A 7383-nucleotide genomic window follows, 5' to 3' on the forward strand; every position below is an offset into this window, starting at 1 on the left:
ACAGGCGTACAGAGGCCCATTGTCAGTAACCATCACTCCTGTGTTCCAATGGCACGTTGTGATAGCTATTCCAAGTTTATCATTTTAAAAGGCTAATTGATCATTAGAAAACCCTTTTGCAATTATGATAACACAGCTGAAAACAGTTGTGCTAATTAAAGAAGCAATAAAACTGTCCTTCTTTAAACTAGTTGAGTATCTGGAGCATCAGCATTTGTAGGTTCGATTACAGGCTCAAAATGTCCAGGAACAAAGAACTTTCTTCTGAAACTTGTCCAGTCTATTCTTGTTCTGAGAAATGAAGGCTGTTCCATGCGAGAAATGGCCAAGAAACTTAAGATCTTGTACAAAGCTGTGTACTACTCCCTTCATAGAACAGCGCAAACTGGCTCTAACCAGAATAGAAAGAGGAGTGGGAGGCCCCGGTGCACAACTGACCAAGAGGACAAGAGTGTCTAGTTTGAGAAACAGATGCCTCACAAGTCCTCAACTGGCAGCTTCATTAAATAGTACCCGCATAACACCAGTCTCAACATCAACAGTGAAGAGGTGACTCCGGGATGCTGGCCTTCTATGCAGAGTTGCAAAGAAAGAGCCATATCCCAGACTGGCCAATAAAAAGAAAAGATTAAGATGGACAAAAGAACACAAACACTGGACAGAGGAACTCTGCCTAGAAGGCCAGCATCCCGGAGTCGCCTCTTCACTGTTGACGTTGAGACTGGTGTTGAGGATCAGCGGAGTGGAGGTAATGTTTCCTACCTTCACCACCTGGGGGAGGCCCATCAGGAAGTCCAGGACCCAGTTGCACAGGGCTGGGTTCAGACCCAGGGCCTCGAGCTTAATGATGAGCTTGGAGGGTACTATGGTGTTGAATACTGGGCTATAGTCAAACAGCATTCTTACATAGGTATTCCTCTTGTCCAGATGGAATAGGGCAGTGTGCAGAGGGATGGTGATTGCATCGTCTGTAGATATATTGGGGCGGTAAGCAAATTGAAGTGGGTCTAGAGTGGCAGGTAAGGTAGAGGTAATATGATCCTTGACTAATTTCTCAAAGCATTTCATGATGACAGAAGTGAGTGCTACAGGGCGATAGTCATTAAGTTCAGTTACCTTTGCCTTCTTGGATACAGGAATAATGGTGGCCATCTTGAAGCATGTGGGGACAGCAGACTGGGATAGGGAGAGATTGAATATGCCCGTAAATACACCAGCCAGCTGGTCTGCGCATGCTCTGAGGACACGGCTAGGGATGCCGTCAGGACCGGCAGCCTTGCAAGGGTTAACACGTTTAAATGTTTTACTCATGTCGGCCACGGAGAAGGAAAGCCCACAGTCCTTGGTAGCGGGTCGTGTCGGTGGCACTGTGTTATCCTCAAAGTGTGCGAAGAATGTGTTTAGCCTGTCCGGAAGTAAGACGTCGGTCTCGGTGACGTGGCTGGTTTTCCTTTTGTAGTCCGTGACTGTCTGTAGTCCCTGCTACATATGTCTCATGTCTTAGCCGTTGAATTGCGACTCCACTTTATCTCTATACTGACGTTTAGCTTGTTTGATTGCCTTGCAGAGTGAATAACTACACCGTTTATATTCTGCCATATTAACAGTCGCCTTGCCAATGTTAAATGCGGTGGTTCCTTCTTTCAGTTTCGCACGAATGCTACAGTACCATCTATTCACGGTTTCTGGTTAGGGTAGGTTTTAATAGTCACAGTGGGTACAACATCTCCTATAAACTTCCTTATGAACTCAGTCACCGTATCTGTGTATGCATCTGGTTTATTTTTCAAACGCTACCCGGAACATATCTCAGTCCATGTGATCAAAACAATCCTGAAGCGTGTATTCTGATTGGTCAGACCAGCGTTGAATAGTACGAAGCACGGGCACTTCTTGTTTGAGTTTCTGCCTATAGGACGAGAGGATCAAGATAGAGTTGTGGTCAGATTTGCTGAAAGGAGGGCGAGGGAGGGCCTTGTAAGCATCCCGGAAGTTTGAATAGCAATGGTCGAGAGTCTTAGTAGCTCGAGTAAGACATTCAATATGTTGATAGAATTTTGGCAGCCTAGTCCTCAGATTTGCTTTGTTAAAATCCCCAGCTACACTAAATGCAGCCTCAGGATTTGTGTTTTCCAGTTTGCATAAAGTCCAGTGAAGTTCTTTGAGGGCCGTCGAGGTTTTGGCTTGAGGTGGGATGTAAACGGCCGTGGCGATGACAGAGGAGAATTCTCTTGGGAGATAATATGGTCGGCATTTAATTGTGAGGTATTCTAGGTAGGGTGAACAAAATGACTTGAGTTCCTGTATGTTCCTAGAATTACACCATGAGTTGTTAATCATGAAACACACCCGCTGTCATTCTGATTCCTGGAGAGATATTTATTCCTGTCTGCGCGATGTACTGAGAATCCTGCTGGCTTTACTGACTCCGACAGAGTATCCCGAGATTCCCGTGAAACAAAGTATGTTACAGGCCCCGATATCTCTCAGGAAAGAAATCCTTGCTCTAAGCTCATCAACTTTGTTATCCAAAGACTGACCATTAGCGAGTAATATACTCGAAGCGGTGGGTGGTGCGCGCCTCCTAAGTCAAACCAGCAGGTCGTCTTGAGTGCCTCTCCTCCGCCTGCGATGTTTTGGGTCGGCCTCTGGAATCAGTTCAGTTGCTCTGTGGAGAGTAAACAAAGGATCTGCTCCATAGAAGTCATATTCCTGGTTGTAATGCTGGTAGTTCTGGTGAGTTACCGCCGCTCTAATATCCAATAGTTCTTCCCGGCTGTATGTAATGACACAAAACACTTCCTGAGCTAATAATGTAAAAAATAATACATTCAAAAAATATATATACTGCAAAGTTTTCTAAGAGCTAGTCGCGATGCTGCCATCTCCGTCTGCGCCATCTTAACATCGCCATGAATCATTATTTTTCCTTAAGACTATTCAAAAACAATACCGTGTCCATGTGATTTATTATAGCCCCAAAAAATGGAATACAGATGTACAGCAACACATTAGCTGGGTGTTAGGCCTATGTAGTAGTACACTGCCAGAGAGAGAAAGAGAGAGGTTACGACCACTGCGAGTCCAGAGTTGATATATGACTAGCAGCAAAATGACAGCAGCTGTATGAGGTATTGACCACTCCTCAGTCCTCACTGAGACTTGCACCTGATTTACACACATAGGCGGATGGTGGGGGGGAGACATGGAGAGTATAGGGCGAGGAGAGTGGTGGGGGGCCTGAATGAGGAGAAGGTGGGGTGAGACGGAGTGTGGGTGATGTTAGATAGGGAGTAAACAGTAGCGAGCTACCTAGTGATGTAGAATTCTAGTGATGTAGAATATTAATCTTCAGAGAGAAAGGAAGAGGAGAAACAAAGAGAAAAGACAGAGAGGCGAGAGCTATGCCTCTTGTCATCCATTAGCTCCATTTTCCTGTCAACTACCTCCCGCTCAGGAACTGTGTGTGTTTCCTATCAGATTGAAGAGCAGAGAGTGTGCATGCGTTAATATTACCATACAGTGAATTCAGAAAGTATTCAAAATTTTGTTGTGTTACAGCCTGAATTTAAAATGGATTACATTTAGATTTTGTGTCACTGATCTACACACAATACCCAATAATGTCAATATGGAAATATGTTTTTAGACATTTTTACAAATTAATAAAAAATTAAAAGCTAAAAAGTCTTGAGTCAATAAGTATTAAACCCCTTTGTTATGGCAAGCCTAAATAATTTCAGGAGTAAACATTTGCTTAACAAGTCAGATAATAAGTTGAATGGACTCACTCTGTGTGCAATAATGGTGTTTAACATGTTTTTTTGAATGACTACCCAATATCTCTACCCCACACATCAAATTATCTATAAGGTTTTTCAGTCAAGCAGTGAATTTCAAGCACAGATTCAACGACAAAGACCAGGGCGGTTTTCCAATGCCTCGCAAAGAAGGGCACCTATTGGTAGATGGGTAAAAAAAAGCAGACATTGAATATCCCTTTGAGCATGGTGAAGTTATTCATTACACTTTGAATGGTGTATCAATTAGCTAACGTTAATTTGTCCTATTTAGCTAGCTTGCTGTTGCTAGCTAATTTGTCCTGGGATATAAACATTGAGTTGTTATTTTACCTGAAATGCACAAGGATCTCTACTCCGACAATTAATCCACACATAAAACGGCCAACCGAATTGTTTCTAGTCATTTCTCCTCCTTCCAGGCTTTTTCATCGTTTAAATTATATGGTGATCGCATCTAAACTTTCATTGTATTACCACGACTACCGGCAAAACAGTTCGTCTTTCTATCACCCACGTGGGTATAACCAATGAGGAGATGGGACGTGGGTACCTGCTTCTATAAACCAATGAGGAGATGGCACGTGGGTACCTGCTTCTATAAACCAATGAGGAGATGGGAGAGGCAGGACTTGCAGCGCGATCTGTGTCAGAAATAGGAACGGCATCTATTTTAGCCCTTGGTGTCGCAGACGCTCGTTGGCGCGTACAAGCAGTGTGGGTGCAATAATTGAATAACATGGATTTCTCTATATATATTGCGGCGCTCGCGCACGCGATGTGTCCGGTCTGGTCAGCATGTTAGGGTCAAGTTGGGGACAAGTTGGGGACGTGTGTGTGTGTGTGTGTGTGTGTGTGTGTGTGTGTGTGTGTGTGTGTGTGTGTGTGTGTGTGTGTGTGTGTGTGTGTGTGTGTGTGTGTGTGTGTGTGTGTGTGTGTGTGTGTGTGTGTGTGTGTGTGTGTGTGTGTATCCTGTGGTGAGACGTGACCCAGCATGATCCCTGTGCATCGTGACTGGAGTGGGCGGGAGAATCCGCCCTGCGCTAAACACGACCCGGGAAACGCTGAGTGCGTTTCATTTTCTACTGCCTGTGACTCTTATGTGTCCCACCTCCACACACTCTCCTCTCCCTCATCCCTCTCTGTGTCGCTCAGAGAAGAAATCCTCAGTGACATCTAAATCAGCCCCATTCACCACCATGCTGAGTAATGTCGTCCCGGAGGGATAGAGGGAGAGAGAGAGGGGGAGGGACAGAGAAAGAGGAAGTCCCCTCTCACAGAGAATACTCCCCTTCCTTTCTCTCTCTGACACACTCTCACAGAGAATACTCCCCTTCCTTTCTCTCTCTGACACACTCTCACAGAGAATACTCCCCTTCCCTTTCTCTCTCTGACACCATCTCACAGAGAATACTCCCCTTCCTTTTTCCTGACACACTCTCACAGAGAATACTCCCCTTCCCTTTCTCTCTCTGACACACTCTCACAGAGAATACTCCCCTTCCCTTTCTCTCTCTGACACTCTCTCACAGAGAATCATCTCTTTAACATTTTTATCAAGCTCACTCTCTTTCCACAGAAAAATTGGCTTTTTATTATCACAGTCCAATGAGAGAATATCACTCTCTTTCTGTCAATTCCCTACCCCCATTTCCCATCTCTCTCTCTCCCTCTCAGAGACTCCATTAATCTTTCCCGCTGTGCTATTCGTAATTCATAAGGATTTCCCGCATTTATCTACTACCATGTGTGACTGAATTCTGAGTACCCTGCATCCTTGTCTTTTTGCTACTGAGAGCAGTGATAGGGTAACAGGTACTAACTGTTGAAGTCATATGCCTTGAATAAAAGTGTGCAATAAGGAGAACAGCTAAAGATCTCAGCTAGTTACATCTGTCACAGTGTCGGCTACGGATAAGTGAATTACAGGGATGTGTGGGAAAGTAAGCTGTGTGTGTGTGTGTGTGTGTGTGTGTGTGTGTGTGTGTGTGTGTGTGTGTGTGTGTGTGTGTGTGTGTGTGTGTGTGTGTGTGTGTGTGTGTGTGTGTGTGTGTGTGTGTGTGTGTGTGTGTGTGTGTGTGTGTGTGTGTGTGTGTGTGTGTGTGTGTGTACGGGGCATCTGTGAGGGTGTATCAAGACCTCTCTTCTCTCTGTCTGAGTCACTGTTATTTAACCAGTTGTTTTAGTCATCCACCCTCTGTCTATCCATTGTGTTAGTCTGTGCACTTGTAGTTACTTTCAGTTGTGTTTCATATGGTCTGCTTTAAAATAGTCCATGTTCAAAACAGAATAAACAATGTGTTTCTTTTGAACTTAGTTGTAAGAGTACAGCCCATCTCTTTTTCAATGAGGCTATATTCATTTAGATACTGTTTCATCTCTTTTGAAAGAGATTCCTGTCCTGATGAATAAGGGTGGTCTTGCTAGGAATGAGAAGGGATATTGGAGAATATGGTCGAACTACCAACACTGCTAAACGCTAGCATGACAAATCCACTCAGCAGCTTAGCGAAATATTGTCTCTGCATTACTCAATCACTCTACTTCCACACACACACACTATACACAGACACACACACACACACACACACACACACACACACACACACACACACACACACACACACACACACACACACACACACACACACACACACACACACACACACACACACACACACACACACACACACACACACACACAGTTTTATACAGCTAACCTTGTGGGGACACACAATCCAGTCCCATTAAAAATGCTATTTTCCCTAACCCCTAACCCTAACCTGTATCCTTACTCTTACCCTAACCCTAAACTTAACCTTAACCCAAAACCTAACATTAACCATAACCCTAGCTCCTAACCCCAATTCTAACCCTAAACCTCATAGAAATAGCATTTGACCTCGTTGACTATTCTTGTGGGGACTTCTGGTCCCCGCAAGAACAGTTAAACACGTGCACACACTGCTGCTCACACTCAGAGGTGTGTTTGGCCCTCAGAGAGGGATATAATGGAGTGGATTCATTTCTTGTAGTTTGCAATGAAACCATGGGAAACGGTCAAAAGACAGTTAAATCAATCAGATGGAAATCAACTAGTTGAACGGAATGGCACCATGCGGACCTACATACTTGGATATGTCCCCAGTCTGAGCTCCCTCTCTTCTGACCTACTTGGCTTTAGCCGAGGGGCTGAACGGGCGAGAGAGACTCTACGATCGATAGCATTGTAATCTACAGATATGGATGCTGGCTGCTTATGCAGAGTGTTTCATTCATGCAAACATCGATCTGTTTACTATGGCAATACTACAATCACAAACCAACCCAATCCAGCAGAACATTTTCAGAGAGTCTCCAAAAGAGAAATCTGGCCCCAGGAGCAATCTTAACATAGATGTTCTACAGGGGAGACATGGCCTTCAGGTCACTTCAGCTTCGAGAGAAGAGAGAAGTAGAGTGTTGAGGTGTTTGTCTATAACAGAAGATGCCAGATAAGGAAGTAAAGAGGTTAGATTATTGTTGATAGTCAGAGTAAAACATTTTAACTGCTTCAAGTGCTTTTCTGTTTCAGAGTGGAAGA

Source organism: Salvelinus alpinus, chromosome 24 (genome assembly GCF_045679555.1).
Source record: "Salvelinus alpinus chromosome 24, SLU_Salpinus.1, whole genome shotgun sequence".
Lineage (NCBI taxonomy): Eukaryota > Metazoa > Chordata > Actinopteri > Salmoniformes > Salmonidae > Salvelinus > Salvelinus alpinus.